This window comes from Rhinopithecus roxellana, chromosome 10 (genome assembly GCF_007565055.1).
Source record: "Rhinopithecus roxellana isolate Shanxi Qingling chromosome 10, ASM756505v1, whole genome shotgun sequence".
NCBI classification, from domain to species: Eukaryota; Metazoa; Chordata; class Mammalia; order Primates; family Cercopithecidae; genus Rhinopithecus; species Rhinopithecus roxellana.
The window spans coordinates 57,887,878-57,904,256 of record NC_044558.1 but is presented as its reverse complement, the minus strand read 5'-3'; the positions used below and the strand labels follow the sequence as shown (position 1 = coordinate 57,904,256).

The window sequence follows — 16,379 nt, the reverse complement described above, 5'->3', positions numbered from 1 at the left end:
CTCCATCCCCTGGGAGGCCGGGCACGGCTGGCAGAGGAGGTCAGTGTCCTGGCCCCGTGATGCCAACCCTTTCTCTCTGGCACGTTTCTCCTTTCTGCGTTTTGAGGGGACTAGTTGTCTATGGCCAGGCTGTGACTTCCGAAGCCAGTCTCTGGTGCCTCCCCGGGGTAGGCAACGGGGCTCTGGAGTGGCCGGGCAGAAGTATGCCAGATCTAGAATAGATGCTCCTGCCCTTATCTTTGCTCAGCCTTCACCTGCAGGTCCAAGTAGCCTCTCCCTTCCCCTAGCCCACCTCAGTCCCTTGGTCCCAGGAGCAAACTGGTTGACTAGTGGCTGTTGTTGGGGGTGCTGAGGCCAGGGTTCACGAACATCTTCCCTGTCATCTTGCCTGGAGTAAGCTCCAGGAGTTAGGGCACCTGGCTGCCAATGTTGTCCCCACCTTTAGGCCTGGATTTGGAGGGGGAGAGGCTGGAGAGGAGGGCAGGAGGAACTGTGACTGGGAGTGGGAGGAGCCTTGGGCTGGGTGTGAGAGAGAAAGCACAGGCAGAGGGTGTGTGTCTGCCTTAACCAGCACCGGCCTGCCTGCCTGCCTGGTAGATGTGCCATGAATGCTTTTGACTCTGGGTGTGTGTGTGTGTGTGCGCGTGCGTGTGTGTGCACGCGCGTGCGCGTGCCAGTGCCGAGTCAGTGTCTGCGTCTGATGGGGGCATTCTCTGCTTCAACATAGACAGACTCTCAACCCTAGAGTGCGAACCCAGTGGTTTCACTCTCTATTCCACTGAGGACAGAGGTAGAGAAAAGAAGGGGTCTGTAGTCCAAGCTGTGTGCATGGATCCCAAACACTCCCATGGGAACTGGAGTTGGGAGGGAGAAAGAGGAGGAGGGGAGGGTCTGAGCTAGGCTGGTAGGCTGGGCAGACATAGCCAAAGTACTTTCCCCAGCAATGCTCGCAGGGTGGACAGGACCCAAGACACAGACTCCTGGGCCACGTCACATTTTCCATACTGGAATTACTTGGCTCTCTCCTTGCTCCCCCCTGGGGGCCAGGTGTCCTCCCACCTGGGAAAGGCTGCTTTTGGTAGCCAAAGTCAGGTGAAGGAGAGGGGGAAAGAAGAGGCATGCTGTGGCTATCTCAGGAGAATGCGAGACGGCAATGGGGGTGCAGACAAGCCCTCCCTTTCACTCCAGGGATAGGAAGAGCTGGGAATAGGTACTCCAGGGTCCCGTCCCCAGGTGGCCTAGCAGCTGTTGACTTTGCTTGGTTACCCTGGGAGCAGCTCTCAGCAGTGTGGGAGGGGCGGGTGTCAGGGAGTTGGACCCAGGCGTCCAGGCTGTGGTGGGATGGCGCCCCGCCTGTGTGGCAGGGATCCTGCCAAGAGGCTGCAAAGTTAACCCCTCCTGCCCTGCCCTAGTGGTGGCTGGCGGGAGGAGGGCGGGCCCAGTTGTGGTTTGGGAATGTGGCCCTAATTTTCCCCTCCCCCTTCCAGCACATCTGTACTTGGTTTACAGTGAATGAGCCTCCTGTCCTCATGAACCAGGCGAGGGCACCACTCCCTCCCTGGCCGGGCATTCTGACACAGAACCAGGCACCACCCGTGACACTCTCCTCTCCCTGCTGAGTTATCATCTCTCTGAACTCTTCCCTTCTCCTTCTGTAGAGGGGCTTCGGGTTGGTCCCAAAGATCAACAGCTGGAGCTCTGACACAGTGCGTCTAGGTAGCAAATGGAGCCAGGGAAGCCTAAATCGGGGCACAAAACACTTGGGGTAGCCTCTGAAGACAGAGGGAGTCAGAATTCCAACTGTCTCTGCCCTCCCTTTGTCTTGGTTTGTCTGTCTGTCTGCCTGGGTCTTTGTCTCTGGTGGGCGTTTGTCTATCCATCCGTCTTGGTAACTGTAGCTCCTCCCTTCTGGCGGCCTCCTCGTCCCCAGCCGACGACAGCAGCCAAGCAGCGATGCCCAGGAAGACCCGCCCTATGCCGGCCCCTCCCCTTGGGATTGCCACTGCCTCCACCCCCGGCCCCTCTACCGCCCCTCCCCAGGACCCAGTGACTGGGGTCTGTTCACTGCAGCAGTTTGGAAGTCAAACCAAGCAGCAGCAGCAGATTGGGGGACAGGGAAGAGGGGCATTGTGAGGGCTTCAGATTCTTCTCCCCACCCTCCACTCCCCAGCTTGCAACAGAGCCAGCTTTCTGTCCAGAGATTCCAGGAGGAGGCTTGGGAAGAGGGCTTCCCACTCTGGAAACTGGTGGAGGGGGCTCCCCTCATTCCTCTTTCCCTTGGGTCATCCCTATTTCTAGGCTTTGCTCGGTTTGTGGCTGCTCCATTCTGTCACCTTGGCAACTTGGAGAAATGATATCTTGGGGTCCCTAAGACCAGGCTTTGCTTGCTCCCCTCATCCCAGAGCAAAGACCAAAAGGAGAGATTATGAGGAGAGGAAAAGGATGCAGATATCTGTCCCACCTGTCCTGAAAGTCATGGGGAAATGACCTATTCAGTGTCCTGATGCTGGAGGGGGTGGACAGTGGCGAGGATGAAAATTGCCCCACCCTAATTTTCACCCTCACCCCCTCCCAACCCTCCAGCATCAGGACACTGAATAGGTCATTTCCCCATGCCCAAATCTGGTGGTGTGGGGGATGTCCTATGCCATGCTCAGAGGTGTCTGGCAGATGTCTATTGGGGGTGGTGGGGGAGCTGTGTTACAACCCCCAAGGACATCATTAAGGCATGGAAGTGCTGTCAGGGCTTGGAGACCAGGGCACCCAGGGAGAGCGTGATGAAAACATGTTTTGTACATGTGTCCTCTCTTTTTCCTTCTTCCTCTCCTCTCCCACCTCCTCCCCCTAGGCAGGCTCTGTGCCAGTGCTGATGCCAGCCCTGCCTCTGATGCTTGCTCCACTTCATCCCTTGTACCAGGCCTATTCTGCTGCTTGGCAGCTCGTTGACTGTCCTGGTGAGTGAGTCTGTGTGTGGAAGGTCCTTACCAGCCCCAGTGCTGCCCAGAACCCCACATAGTTAAGGACTTAATTTTGAAGCTCAGGATTCTAGGATTAGCCTAAACAAGGCCGGGCGCGGTGGCTCAAGCCTGTAATCCCAGCACTTTGGGAGGCCGAGACGGGCGGATCACGAGGTCAGGAGATCGAGACCATCCTGGCTAACACGGTGAAACCCCGTCTCTACTAAAAATACAAAAACTAGCCGGGCGAAGTGGCGGGCGCCTGTAGTCCCAGCTACTCGGAGGCTGAGGCAGGAGAATGGCGTAAACCCGGGAGGCGGAGCTTGCAGTGAGCTGAGATCTGGCCACTGCACTCCAGCCCCGGCGACAGAGTGAGACTCTGCCTCAAAAAAAAAAAAAAAAAAAAAAGGATTAGCCTAAACAGCTCTGGGAATTTCTTCCCTGAACAGGCACCATGCATTAATTCAACAAATCTTTATTAGGCATCCACTACGTGGTAAGCACTGTGCTAAGTTCTAGGAATACCCAGGTATGGTCCCTGGCAGGTTCACAGTCTGATGGAGTCAGATAATAATTCACAAAACTGCAACTGGAATAATCAGTGTGGAGAGGCATGAGGTACCATGAGAATGGAGCAGAGGAGTATTCCCCCCCGCCAAGATCAGGAAAGTCTTCAGAGAAAAAATGAGGAGAGGTTAGAGAGAAGGAAGGGCAGCGAAATATATGTGCTGCTCAAGAGTATGTACAAAGGCCCTGGAATTGAGGTCCTGGCCCTCAGCCAGTCTGCTCCCCCAAAAAGAAGAGGGTCCTTCCATTCCTGCGACCTGCTTGGATTTCAATATGCCATAAGGGAGGGATGGTAAGCACCTCCTCGTGGTCATAGCAGGACGCTGAGATACCAGAATGCATTCATTTCCTCCAGAAAGGGAAACAGACACAGAGAGGGAAGACGACTCACAGGCTGAGACTTGAGATTATACTACGGAAAACAAGGCCCCATGCTGGCAAATCCTCCAGGGTGAGGGATTCCTGCATTTGCCCAGCTGGAGCCTCACCAGACAGAAAGGCTTCTCCTCTGAGCCTGCTTTACCATGCCCCCACTCCCCCCGGATCCAGCCCTGACCTGTCCCACTCCCTGGAGCTAGCATGTCTGCCTCCACAGTTGCCTGGAGTATGTGTGAGGTGAGTGCTACAGGTGCCAGCCAATGTGTGGGTGGATGCAGCTGTCTGTTTTGCACAGAATCTCCATCCAGGGGATACGGGGTTCTCTCTCCTCTGTCCACTGGAGAGCTTCCAATTCCTCCTATCCAGACACCAAAGTTTCAAGTTTCTTCCTTTCTGAAAAGGAATTGGGGGCCCTTTGAAAGAGGGAGCAGGCTTCTTTTTGGTTGTGCCTCCTCCAGAGCCAGCAAAGAGGTCATGGAACCAATGGGGTTAAATCCCAGCCCTGCTCTGACCCACTTTCCTCCCTGTGCCCACATCCCCTGGGGCCAGGGTGTTGGGTGGGGCCAGCCTGGCACCCCCACACCCACACCTGGGACTTCCCCTGGATGGAAACTCCCAGAACCCAGGCATCCTGCTTCCCCTGCCAACTCCCACCAACTGCCTGGGTTCTATTCAGCTTCAGTTAGATCTCCCTGTCTGCCAGCCTTTGACCAAACTACATCTCTGCACCAGCCCACCCTTTGATGTCTGGCTGCCCCTTCTGGTGGACTCCTTTGAAGAAAAGATGTGGAGCTGGGGGAGGCGGTTGCGGAGAAGCCATCTTTTATTGAGCACCTACTATGTGCCAGGTATTGTGCTAGACATGTACATTATCTCATTTAATCCACAAGTCAGGGAAGTCCAGAGAGCCAGCAATTATCATCCCCACTTAACAGAGCAGGGAGTAAGAACTGGAGAGGTTAAGTGACTTGCTCAATATCACACAGCTAGGAACTGGCAGAGCTAAGATGGGAACCCAAATCTTGGTGGTCCTGAGCTCTCTTCACTATAGCAGCGTTCCTCCACTTCTCCTGCAGCTGCCCACCTCTCTATAGGATGAGAGACTTAAGAAATTCAATTTAGGGCCGGGCGCGGTGGCTCTAGCCTGTAATCCCAGCACTTTGGGAGGCCGAGACGGGCGGATCACAAGGTCAGGAGATCGAGACCATCCTGGCGAACACAGTGAAACCCCGTCTCTACTAAAAATACAAAAAACTAGCCGGGCGAGGTGGCGGGCGCCTGTAGTCCCAGCTACTTCGGAGGCTGAGGCAGGAGAATGGCGGGAACCCGGGAGGCAGAGCTTGCAGTGAGCTGAGATCCGGCCACTGCACTCCAGCCTAGGCGACAGAGCAAGACTCCGCCTCAAAAAAAAAAAAAAAAAAAAAAAAAAAGAAATTCAATTTAATCCAATTCAGCAAACATTGAGTATCTATTATGTGCCAGGTACTGACAGGTACCAGAAATAAAGAGATCACTGTCCTCGAGGTCTGGTGGGAAAGACGAGCATTTGGAAGTGCTCTAATGTCAGCATAATGACCTGAACAAGGTGGCATGGAGCTGAGAAACAAGTGGTACTTTTATTTCCTCCTTCTGTACAGAGCATATAAATACATTATAAACAGTATACAGAATAAATGGAATAAAGTCAATACCTACTTCACTGCCACCCAGGTAAAAAAAATTGAGTATTTCCTATACTTTTAGAAGTTCCCCATGCATCCTTTTCACAATTCCCTCAGTCCCCTAAAAAGGAACCACCATCCTGACGTTTGTAATAATCGTAAACACAGAAATTACTTGTTTTTCTGTATAGTTTTAGCATCTGTGTATGCCTTCATGAACAATACTGCTCAAATTTGCCTGTTTTTGAACTTTCTATAAATGGAATGATACTCTATTACTTTTTGCTTCCTACTTATTTTGTTCAACTTGTGAGATATATCCAATTTGTTACACATAGCTGTCTTCCTACTATTGCATAGTACTCATTGCATGGATATACCACAAGTTATTTTTTTCATTCTACTGTTGGTGAATGTTTGAGTTGTTTTCAGTTTGGACTGTTATAAACAATGTAGCCATGAACATTATTATTATTATTTTTTTGAGACGGAGTCTCCCTCTGTCGCTCAGGCTGGAGTGCAGCGGCGCCATCTCAGCTCACCACAAGCTCTGCCTCCTGGGTTCACGCCATTCTCCTGTCTCAGCTTCCCGAGTAGCTGGGACTACAGGGGCCCGCCACCACGCCCGGGTAGTTTTTTGTATTTTTAGTAGAGACGGGGTTTCACCACGTTAGCCAGGATGGTCTCAATCTCCTGACCTCGTGATCCGCCCGCCTCAGCCTCCCAAAGTGCTGGGATTACAGGCGTGAGCCACTGCGCCCAGCTGCCATGAGCATTCTTGTACATGTTTCCCAGTCACAGATGCAGGAGTTTTTCTAGGATATACAATTAAGAGTCAAACTGTATATACAGGTTCAATTTTATTAGATAGCACCAAATTGATTTCCAAAGTGGCTGTATCAATTATACAAGAAATATTCCTTTTTTTTCTTTTTTCTTTTTTTTCTTTCTTTTTTTTTTTTTTTGAGATGGAGTCTTACTCTGTCACCAGGGCTGGAGTACAGTGGTGCGATCTCAGCTCACTGCAACCACCGCCTCCCGGGTTCAAGCGATTCTCCTGCCTCAGCCTCCCAAGCAGCTGGGATTACAGGTGCCCACCACTACACCCAGCTAATTTTTTGTATTTTTAGTAGAGATGGGGTTTCACCATGTTGGCCAGACTGGTCTCGAACTCCTGACCTCGTGATTTGCCCACCTTGGCCTCCCAAAGTGCTGGGATTACAGGCATGAACCACCATGCCCAGCCTTTTTTCTATTTCTTTTTTGTGAGACAGAGTCTCGCTCTTTTTGCCCAGGCTGGAGTGTAGTGGTGCCATCTCGGCTCACAGCAACCTCTGCCTCCTGGGTTCAAGTGATTCGGCCTCAGCCTCCTGAGTAGCTAGGATGACAGGTGCCCACCACCACACCCAGCTAATTTTTGTATTTTTAGTAGAGACGGGGGTTTCACCATGTTGGCCAGGCTAGTCTTGAACTCCTGACCTCGGGTGATCTAACCATAACCACCTTGGCCTCCCAAAGTGCTGGGATTACAGGCATGAGCCACCACACCCGGCCAGGAAACAGAACTAACTAACTTCCTTCCTTCCTTCCTTCCTTTCTTCCTTCCTTCCTCTCTTCCTTCCTTTCTTTCTTTCTGACAGAGTCTCACTCTTGTGGCCCAGGCTAGAGTGCAGTGGTGTAATCTCAGCTCACTGCAACCTCCGCCTCCCGAATTCAGGCAATTCTCCTGCCTCAGCCTCCTGAGTAACTGGGATTACAGGCACCCACCACCACACCTGGCAAATTTGTTTTTGTACTTTTAGTAGAGATGGGTTTTGCATGTTGGCCAGGCTGGTCTCGAACTCCTGACCTCAGGTGATCCGCCCACCTCAGCCTACCAAAGCACTGGGATTACAGGCGTGAGCCACCACACCCAGCCGAAGCAGAACATTCGAACCAGGAGCAGGCATAGGGCCAAGAAGACCCACACAATTTCTTGCCTAAAATCTTCAGAGGTTTTCTATTTATCTTATTTATTTTTATTTTTTATTTATTTATTTTCGAGACAGTCTCACTTTCTCACCCAGGCAGGAGTGCAGAGGTCCAAACACAGCTCACTGCAACCTTGACCTCCCAGACTCAAGTGATCCTTCTGCTTCAGTCCCCAATTAGCTGGGACTACAAGCGTGCACCCTCACGCCCAACTAATTTTTTGTATTTTTTTTGTAGAGACGGGGATTTTGCCATGTTGTCCAGGCTGGTTTTGAACTTCTGAGCTCAACCTATCTGTTCACCTTAGCCTCCCAAAGCACTAGGATTACAGGTGTGAGCCACCATGCCGGCCTTTATTTTTATTTTTAGTTTTATTATTATTATTATTTTTTTTTTTTTTTTTTTTTTTTTTTTTTTTTGAGACAGAGTCTCGCTCTGTCACCCGGGCTGGAGTGCAGTGGCCGGATCTCAGCTCACTGCAAGCTCTGCCTCCCGGGTTCACGCCATTCTCCTGCCTCAGCCTCTGGAGTAGCTGGGACTACAGGCGCCCGCCACCTCGCCCGGCTAGTTTTTTGTATTTTTTTAGTAGAGACGGGGTTTCACCGTGTTAGCCAGGATGGTCTCGATCTCCTGTCCTCGTGATCCTGCCCGTCTCGGCCTCCCAAAGTGCTGGGATTACAGGCTTGAGCCACCGCGCCCGGCCAGTTTTATTATTATTATTTTTTTTTTTTTTTTTTGAGACGGAGTCTTGCTCTGCCGCCCAGGCTGGAGTGCAGTGGCCGGCTCTCAGCTCACTGCAAGCTCCACCTCCCGGGTTGACGCCATTCTCCTGTCTCAGCCTCCCGAGTAGCTGGGACTACAGGCGCCCGCCTCGTCGCCCGGCTGGTTTTTTGTATTTTTTAGTAGAGACGGGGTTTCACCGTATTAGCCAGGATGGTCTCGATCTCCTGACCTCGTGATCCACCCGTCTCGGCCTCCCAAAGTGCTGGGATTACAGGCTTGAGCCACCGCGCCCGGCAATTTTTTTTTTTTTTTTTTTTTTTTTTTTTTTTGAGACGGAGTCTCGCTCTGTCGCCCAGGCTGGAGTGCAGTGGCCTGATCTCGGCTCACTGCAAACTCCACCTCCCGGGTTCACGCCATTCTCCTGCCTCAGCCTCTCGAGTAGCTGGGACTACAGGCGCCGCCACCTCGCCCGGCTAGTTTTTTGTATTTTTAGTAGAGACGGGGTTTCACCGTGTTAGCCAGGATGGTCTCGATCTCCTGACCTTGTGATCCGCCCGTCTCGGCCTCCCAAAGTGCTGGGATTACAGGCTTGAGCCACCGCGCCCGGCCCAGTTTTATTATTTTTTGAGACAGGGTCTTGCTCTGTGCTCCCGGCTGGAGCGCAGTGATGTGATCTCGGCTCACTGCAGCCTCTGCCTCTTGCCTCAGCCTGCCAAGTAGCTGGGATTACAGGCTCATGCCACCAAGTTGGATAATTTTTTAAATTTTTTGTAAAGAATGTGGTCTCACTATATTGCCCACGCTAGTCTTGAGCTTCTGGGCTCAGGCGATCTTCCCCTAGGCCTCCCAAAGTGCTGAGATTACAGGCAGGAGCCACCTTGCCCAGCTGTTTTTCCCTTTTTACTTGGAATAAGATCCAAGTCCCTGCCATGGCTCACAAGACCCTGCGTGGTAGGACCTCTGCCTTACTCTCTGACCTGTGCCACTATGATTATCTTTGCTCCTGGCACTTGCCGTCCCCACTCTCTGGAATGTTCTCCCACTAGATATTTCCATGGCTTGCTCTCTCACTTCTTTCAGGTCTTTGCCTCAGTGACACCTTCCCTAACCACCGAATTTTAGATTGTCACCTCCAGCCTTCCTTATTCCTTTCTCAGCTTTATTTTTCTCCATAACCCAGCCACTCAGGTTCCATTCAGCCTTGGTCCAGGTCCGCTCTGCCTCCTCTGCCAGGTTTTGACAGACTGCATCTCCCCCAAAGCCCTTAAGGGTGGTCATACCTGATTGGGGGCTGGTCTAACTGTCACTTCTGACAGAGTCACTTTTTATCACATCACCCTGGGATAAGAATAGCCTTTCTCATGCTCTGAAATAAGCTTAGTTATATGTTTACCTGTTTGCTTTTTGTCCCCACCCCACTCCACCCCTCACTTTTATGGGAACTCCGTAAGAGAAGAAACTTAGCTATCTTGTCCATTACCAAGGCCAGTGCCTGATGCATACTAGGTCTCAAATAATAGTTGACCAGGCTGGTTGTCAGTCTCCCAGAGAAAGCTGGGCACCCCCTACACTCACACCTGGGACTTGGTCTCCCTGGAAGTTCCTAGAACCCAGGCATCCCACCTCCTCTGCCAGCTCCCAACTACATCCCAGACTCCGTCTCTTAGAGCCCTCCTGTGGCCACTGCTATTGCCTGCTGCTGCTTCCCTGAGTCCCTTATGGGAGCTGTTTGGGGGCCCTGAAGCAGCAGCTCTGGAGGTTGGTGTTGGAGAGACTCAGGCATCAGGGGCCTAGAGCTCAATAAATTTTTTTTTTGTTTTTTTGTTTTTTTGGGGTTTTTTAAGACCAAGTTTCGCTCTTGTTGCCTAGGCTGGAGTGCAATGGCGTGATCTCAGCTCACCGCAACCTCCACCTCCTGGGTTCAAGTGATTCTCCTGCCTCAGCCTCCCGAGTAGCTGGGATTACAGGCATGTGCCACCACGCCCGGCCAATTCTGTATTTTTAGTAGAGACGGGGTTTCTCCATGTTGGTCAGGCTGATCTCGATCTCCTGACCTCGGGTGATCTGCCCACTTTAGCCTCCCAAAGTGCTGGGATTACAAACATGAACCACCATGCCTGGCCAAGAAATGCTTTTTGATTGAGTAAAACAGAAGACTTCAGAGATGACAGGGCCTCGCCAGGTGAAGAAGGGAGCAGGGGTACTCAGAGCAGAAGGACCAGTGTGAACGAAGGACTGGAGGCCTGGGAGTACACGTCATATTTGAAGAACGTGTTCTGATCTGGTGCTGTTGGAGGATTTTCAGGGGAGGGGGGTTGTAGGAGAACTTTGCCGGCCTGGAAGGGGAGGGCTGGAAGAGGAGGGCTGGATGTGGAGGGCTGAGCTCCCTGCAGGATCAGCAAGGCTCAGCATGTCTTAGGTTTAATCCTGTCCCCCACCGTCCGCCCCTCCTACTCCAACCCTGTCCTCCCCTTCACCCAGCCCCCAGCCTGACCACAACTGCAGCTGAATGGACTTCTCTCTGGGCCTACGCTTGGGGCCTCGGAATAAGAAGCCTGCCCACCAAGAGCCTCCTGCCCGCTCCAGGCATGGTCCACCTGCTGCCTCTCCTTGTCTGTCCTGTCCCCCCTCTGCCTGTGCCTTCCCCTGCCCTGGCTGTCCCCCACCCCCCTGTTCCTGCACTGCCTGTCCCTCTAGTGCAACTCCCTGCCCCACTTGTCCTAGCTTCCCGGGCCCATCCTGTACCTGCTCTTGCCCCCGCTGCCCTGCCTGCCCTCCCTTGACTTGTCCCCATAACTCCTGTGTCTCATGCTCCGGTCCACCCTTGACCTGCTGCCACCCTTCACCCTACCCGGTTTATCCTTGCTCCGTGAGCCGAGCTGCCTGTTTGAGCTCCCGTTTAGGCTGCAGTGACAGCTGTAGCTGTGGCCGAGGGGCTGCCTGGGGACCTCCAGGCTCCCTTGGCTGCTGTAGCTGCTGCTTCAGGGGACAACAACGCACTTCTCAGGGGCGCTGTCTGATAATTTAGGTGGACTGTTGCCCACCAGGAGACTGCCAGTCTCCTGGAGCACTTCCGTACTGCTGCCCTGACAAGGAGGCAGGAGCTGGGTGGAGTGGGAGAGGGATCAGCTGGACCCCTCCCTCAAGCAGGTAGAGGCAGCTGGCTTCCCCCAGTCCTGGGCAGGTGGCAGTGGGAATCTGCTTTGAAGTTAGTTTCTGGGTGTGCTCCTGCTGGTTCCAGAACCTCTTCCTCTGCAACCTCTGGAATGGAAAGTGTTCTTCTCAGGGCCTCCCTCACGGCCCCTGAAGGTGAGCAAGTTTGTCATTTCTTCCCCTCCACTGAGCCTCCATTGGAGTCTCCTCTGCAGTTCACATGAATAAATGGACTCTTCCTCTAGAGAAGCTGGAGGATCCTGTCCAGAGGCCACTTCTTCTCCCTCTGACCTACACCCAAGATTGACCCAAGAGTCTCTGAATCCCTGACCTCTCACCTTGAGTCAGGCAGAAAGGGTCAGTGGCTTTTGGACCAGAAGAAGAGGCTGAGTGGAAGATATTTGGTTCCTCCCTCCACTTGGAAATCCTTGGCATCCTTTGTGGTCTTTTGTTTCTAGCCAGGAACCCTCTGCCTGGATGTCTTGTCTTTCAAATCTCTGAGAGTTCACTCAGCCTCATGACCTCAGTCTTGCAGCAGTGATCCCATCTGTGACATACAGACTCATCTGGCATGGGGATGAGGGAAGCTGGGAACCCTTGACTCAGGCTCCTAAGGATGGCATCCACACATAGCTAGCTGTAAGTCTCCTGTCCCCAGGGGTGGGACTGGGAGATGAGACAAGCCACCCAGAGATAGCTGACAGCCAGGCTCAGTGGGTCATGCCTGTAATCCCAGCACTTTGGGAGGCTGAGGCGAGTGGATTGCCTGAGGTCAGGAATTCGAGACCAGCCTGGCCAACATAGTGAAACCCCATCTCTACTAAAAATACAAAACAATTAGCTGGGCATTGTGGCGTGCACCTGTAATTCCAGCTACTAGGGAGGCTGAGGCAGGAAAATCGCTTGAGCCCGGGAGGCGGAGGTTGCAGTGAGCCAAGACCACACCATTGCACTCCAGCCTGGGCAACAAGAGTGAAACTCTGTCTCAAAAAAAAAAAAAAAAAAAGAGAGAGAGAGAGATAGCTGGAAGTGGGAGACTCTGGTATCTGCCTGGGACAAGCTCTTAGGCTGAGAGCCCTTCAGCACCGCTCCATGTCTCTCCAGTTTTCTGGCTCCTGCACTAATCTGTTTCAAGCTTCTTTTTCTTAGTTGCCTTCTCTAGGACTCCTTTCGTTCTTGTCTTTCTAGCTGTTTATTTTTCCTTCTGTCTTTCTACTTCACTGTCTCCATTTCTGTTTCCTCCTCACTCTCTGTCACTGGGACATTTTGCCTTCACCTAATTGTATCACTACATCTGTTTTCCCCACTCTCTATCCCTCTATTACTCTATCTAATTTGAAATCAATTTAACATATGTCTTCAGCACCCTAGGAAAGGTTAAAAAAATTAGCATATGTGTTTTTCTTCCCCCTTCTCTGTCTCAATCCTTGTCTTCATGCCTATTTTCTTCCTTGGTCTTTCCTTTTCCCTCATAACTCTCTGCTTTTCTGTCCTGTTCTGCTTCTGGGTGCATTTCATTCTTTTTGTTTTTTGTTGTTAGTTTTTTGTTGTTGTTTGTTTGTTTTTTGAGACAGGGCTGGCTCTATCGCCTACGCTGGAATGCAGTGGTGCAATTAGAACTCACTGCAGTTTCTAACTCCCGGGCTCAAGTGATCCATCTCAGCCTCCCAAGTAGCTGGGACTACAGGCATGCACCACCACTCCTGGACAATTTTTAAAAATTATTTTGGAGACAGGTTCTCACTATGTTGCCCAGGCTGGTCTCAAACCCCTGGCCTCAAGCAAACCACCCACCTCAGCCTCCCAAAGTGCTAGGACCACAGGTGTGAGCCACTGCACCTGGCCACATTTCATTCTTGATCCCTTCTATTTCTATCTCCCTTTCTTTGTCTCTCTTTATGTCTTCTCTATCTAGCTGCTTTTTCACTCCTCTCTCTCTTTCTGTCTCCCCATATCTGGTTTGCTCTTGTACTGCCCCATCCCCCCATCTCCCTATCTCCCTGGGTCCTACACAACAGAGCACACCATGCCTGTCTCATGTCTTTGTCATTGCTGCCCAAGGGCCAGAGCACTGAGCTCTCCACCAGTGTCTGTCATGGACACACAGTCCATGCCCTGGAGTGAGCCAGGGGTAGACATGTCTACCAGAATAGCCCTTCCTTTCCCCACTCACTATCCAGGCCATTCATTCCTGCTCAGCTTTAAGCCCAAGCCTCTTTTCTTTCTTTTTTGTCTTTCTTTTTTAATGACACTTCTCCCAAATTCTTATTCTGGAAGTTGGCAATTAAAAAATAAAAAGAGGCCGGGCGTGGTGGCTCAAGCCTGTAATCCCAGCACTTTGGGAGGCCGAGGTGGGCGGATCACAAGGTCAGGAGATCGAGACCATCCTGGCTAACACGGTGAAACCCCGTCTCTACTAAAAAATACAAAAAAAGGGCCGGGCGCGGTGGCTCAAGCCTGTAATCCCAGCACTTTGGGAGGCCGAGACGGGCGGATCACAAGGTCAGGAGATCGAGACCGTCCTGGCTAATACGGTGAAACCCCATCTCTACTAAAGAATACAAAAAACTAGCCGGGCGACGAGGCGGGCGCCTGTAGTCCCAGCTACTTGGGAGGCGGAGGCAGAATGGCGTGAACCTGGGAGGCGGAGCTTGCAGTGAGCTGAAATCCGGCCACCGCACTCCAGCCTGGGCGACACAGCCAGACTCCGTCTCAAAAAAAAAAAAAAAAAAAATACAAAAAAAAAAAAAAAAAAAACAAAAAACTAGCCAGGCGAGGTGGCGGGCACCTGTAGTCCCAGCTACTCGGGAGGCTGAGGCAGGAGAATGGCGTGAACCCGGGAGGTGGAGCTTGCAGTGAGCTGAGATCCGGCCACTGCTCTCCAGCCTGGGCGACAGAGCAAGACTCCGTCTCAAAATAAATAAATAAATAAATAAATAAATAAATAAATAAATAAATAAATAAAATAAAATAAAAAAATAAAAAATAAAAAGAAATGGCTAGGTTCATTTCTTTTATGGGCTCATGCCCATAATCCCAGGACTCTGGGAAACTGAGGTGGGTGGATCACTTGAGGTCAGGAGTTTGAGACCAGCCTGGCCAACATGGTGAAACCCCATCTCTATTAAAAATACACAAATTAGCGGGGCGTTGTGGTGTGTGGCTGTGATTCCAGCTACTTGGGAGGCTGAGGCAGGAGAATCACTTGAACCCAGGAGGCAGAGGCTGCAGTGAGCTGAGATCACACCACTGCACTCCAGCCTGAGCAACAGAGTGAGACTCCGTATCAAGAAAAAAAAAAAAAAAAAAGAATTAAGCAAAAGAATTAAGCATTTATTAGCCGGGCGTGGTGGCAGGCGCCTGTGGTCCCAGCTACTCAGGAGGCTGAGGCAGGAGAATGGCGTGAACCCAGGAGGTGGAGCTTGCAGTAAGCTGAGATCATGCCACTGCACTCCAGCCTGGGTGAGAGCGAGACTCCGTTTCAAAAAAAAAAAAAAAAGGCCGGGCGCGGTGGCTCAAGCCTGTAATCCCAGCACTTTGGGAGGCCGAGACGGGCGGATCACAAGGTCAGGAGATCGAGACCATCCTGGCTAATACGGTGAAACCCCGTCTCTACTAAAGAATACAAAAAACTAGCCGGGCGACGAGGCGGGCGCCTGTAGTCCCAGCTACTTGGGAGGCGGAGGCAGGAGAATGGCGTGAACCTGGGAGGCGGAGCCTGCAGTGAGCTGAGATCCGGCCACAGCACTCCAGCCTGGGTGACAGAGCCAGACTCCGTCTCAAAAAAAAAAAAAAAAAAAAAAGAATTAAGCACTTTTGCTGCCTGCATGCATGTGTAAACTATATTTCAGGATAGCCAAATAGCTCTAATTGGTGAAGACAACTTCTTATTTACAGAATAATTCCAGCTAATGTGGAAGGAATATGGAATTAGAAAAATCACCATTTTGTAACTCCTAATGAAGTAATGATCAAAGCAAGACTCACCTAATGGATGAAACCAAAGATGATGGGTGATGGAGAACTTTACAATGGAAATTGAGCTGCCACAACCTAACCCCACGGATGCATCTTAGCTTCACTAAAAGTGACACAACCAGGCACTGTGTACCTCCTGATGTGACATAATCTGAAGCACTCATCACCACCTATGAAGGAATCTTGCCAAAGAAACAAACAAACAAACAAAATTGAACATAAACCTAATCAAACCTCTAGTGCTGACTTCCATTTAACAGGAAATACAGTGAATGAAGGAACAAATAAAATGACACAATAAGGAAGTAGGTAAACGCCCCCAGAATGTGTGACATTCTAAAGGAAATCTGACCCCATTTCTTCAACTAGTGAATGGCTGGGGGAAAAAAAATGAGAAGGGACTTAAGAAGACAACCATTGCATGGAACACAAGGACCTTGTTTGGTTCCTAATTTGGACAACTCAACTGTAAAGACAGTTGAGGACATGTAATTATGGACTGGGTATTTATGATAACAAGGAAGCAGTGCTAATTTTGTTAGATATAAAAATGGCTCTTGGGTTATAGAAGAGAAGGTTGTTATTTCCTAGAGATGTATGCTGAAGTATGGAGTGAAGTGACCTATTTAATTTTAAATATTTCAGCAGAGAAAAAAAGGACAGAAAGGGGCTGGGTGTGGTGGCTCACATCTGTAATCCCAGCACTTTGAGAGGCCGACGCAGGAGGATCACGAGGTCAGGAGATTGAGACTAGCCTGGCCAACATGGTGAAATCCTGTCTCTACTAAAAATACAAAAATTAGCTGGGCGTGGAGGCACACGCCTGTCATCTCAGCTACTCAGGAGGCTGAGGCAAGAGAATCGCTTGAACCCGGGAGGCGGAGGTTGCAGTGAGCCGAGATCACACCATTGCACTCCAGGCTGGACAACAGGGCAAGACTGTCTCAAAAAAAAAAAAAGAGAATATGTAAGTTCTGGCCTGGTGTGGTGG

At 51.1% G+C, this 16,379-nt stretch overlaps 1 long non-coding RNA gene across 1 annotated transcript; it reads left to right on the top strand.

The window, feature by feature from the left end:
* Positions 1-11: 11 nt before the first annotated feature.
* LOC115899982 lies at positions 12-16,117 on the top strand. Its single transcript, XR_004059626.1, has 4 exons — positions 12-39; positions 3,880-4,139; positions 4,635-4,750; positions 15,308-16,117. It is a non-coding gene; the product is annotated as an uncharacterized LOC115899982 (long non-coding RNA).
* The last annotated feature ends 262 nt before the right edge of the window (positions 16,118-16,379 follow it).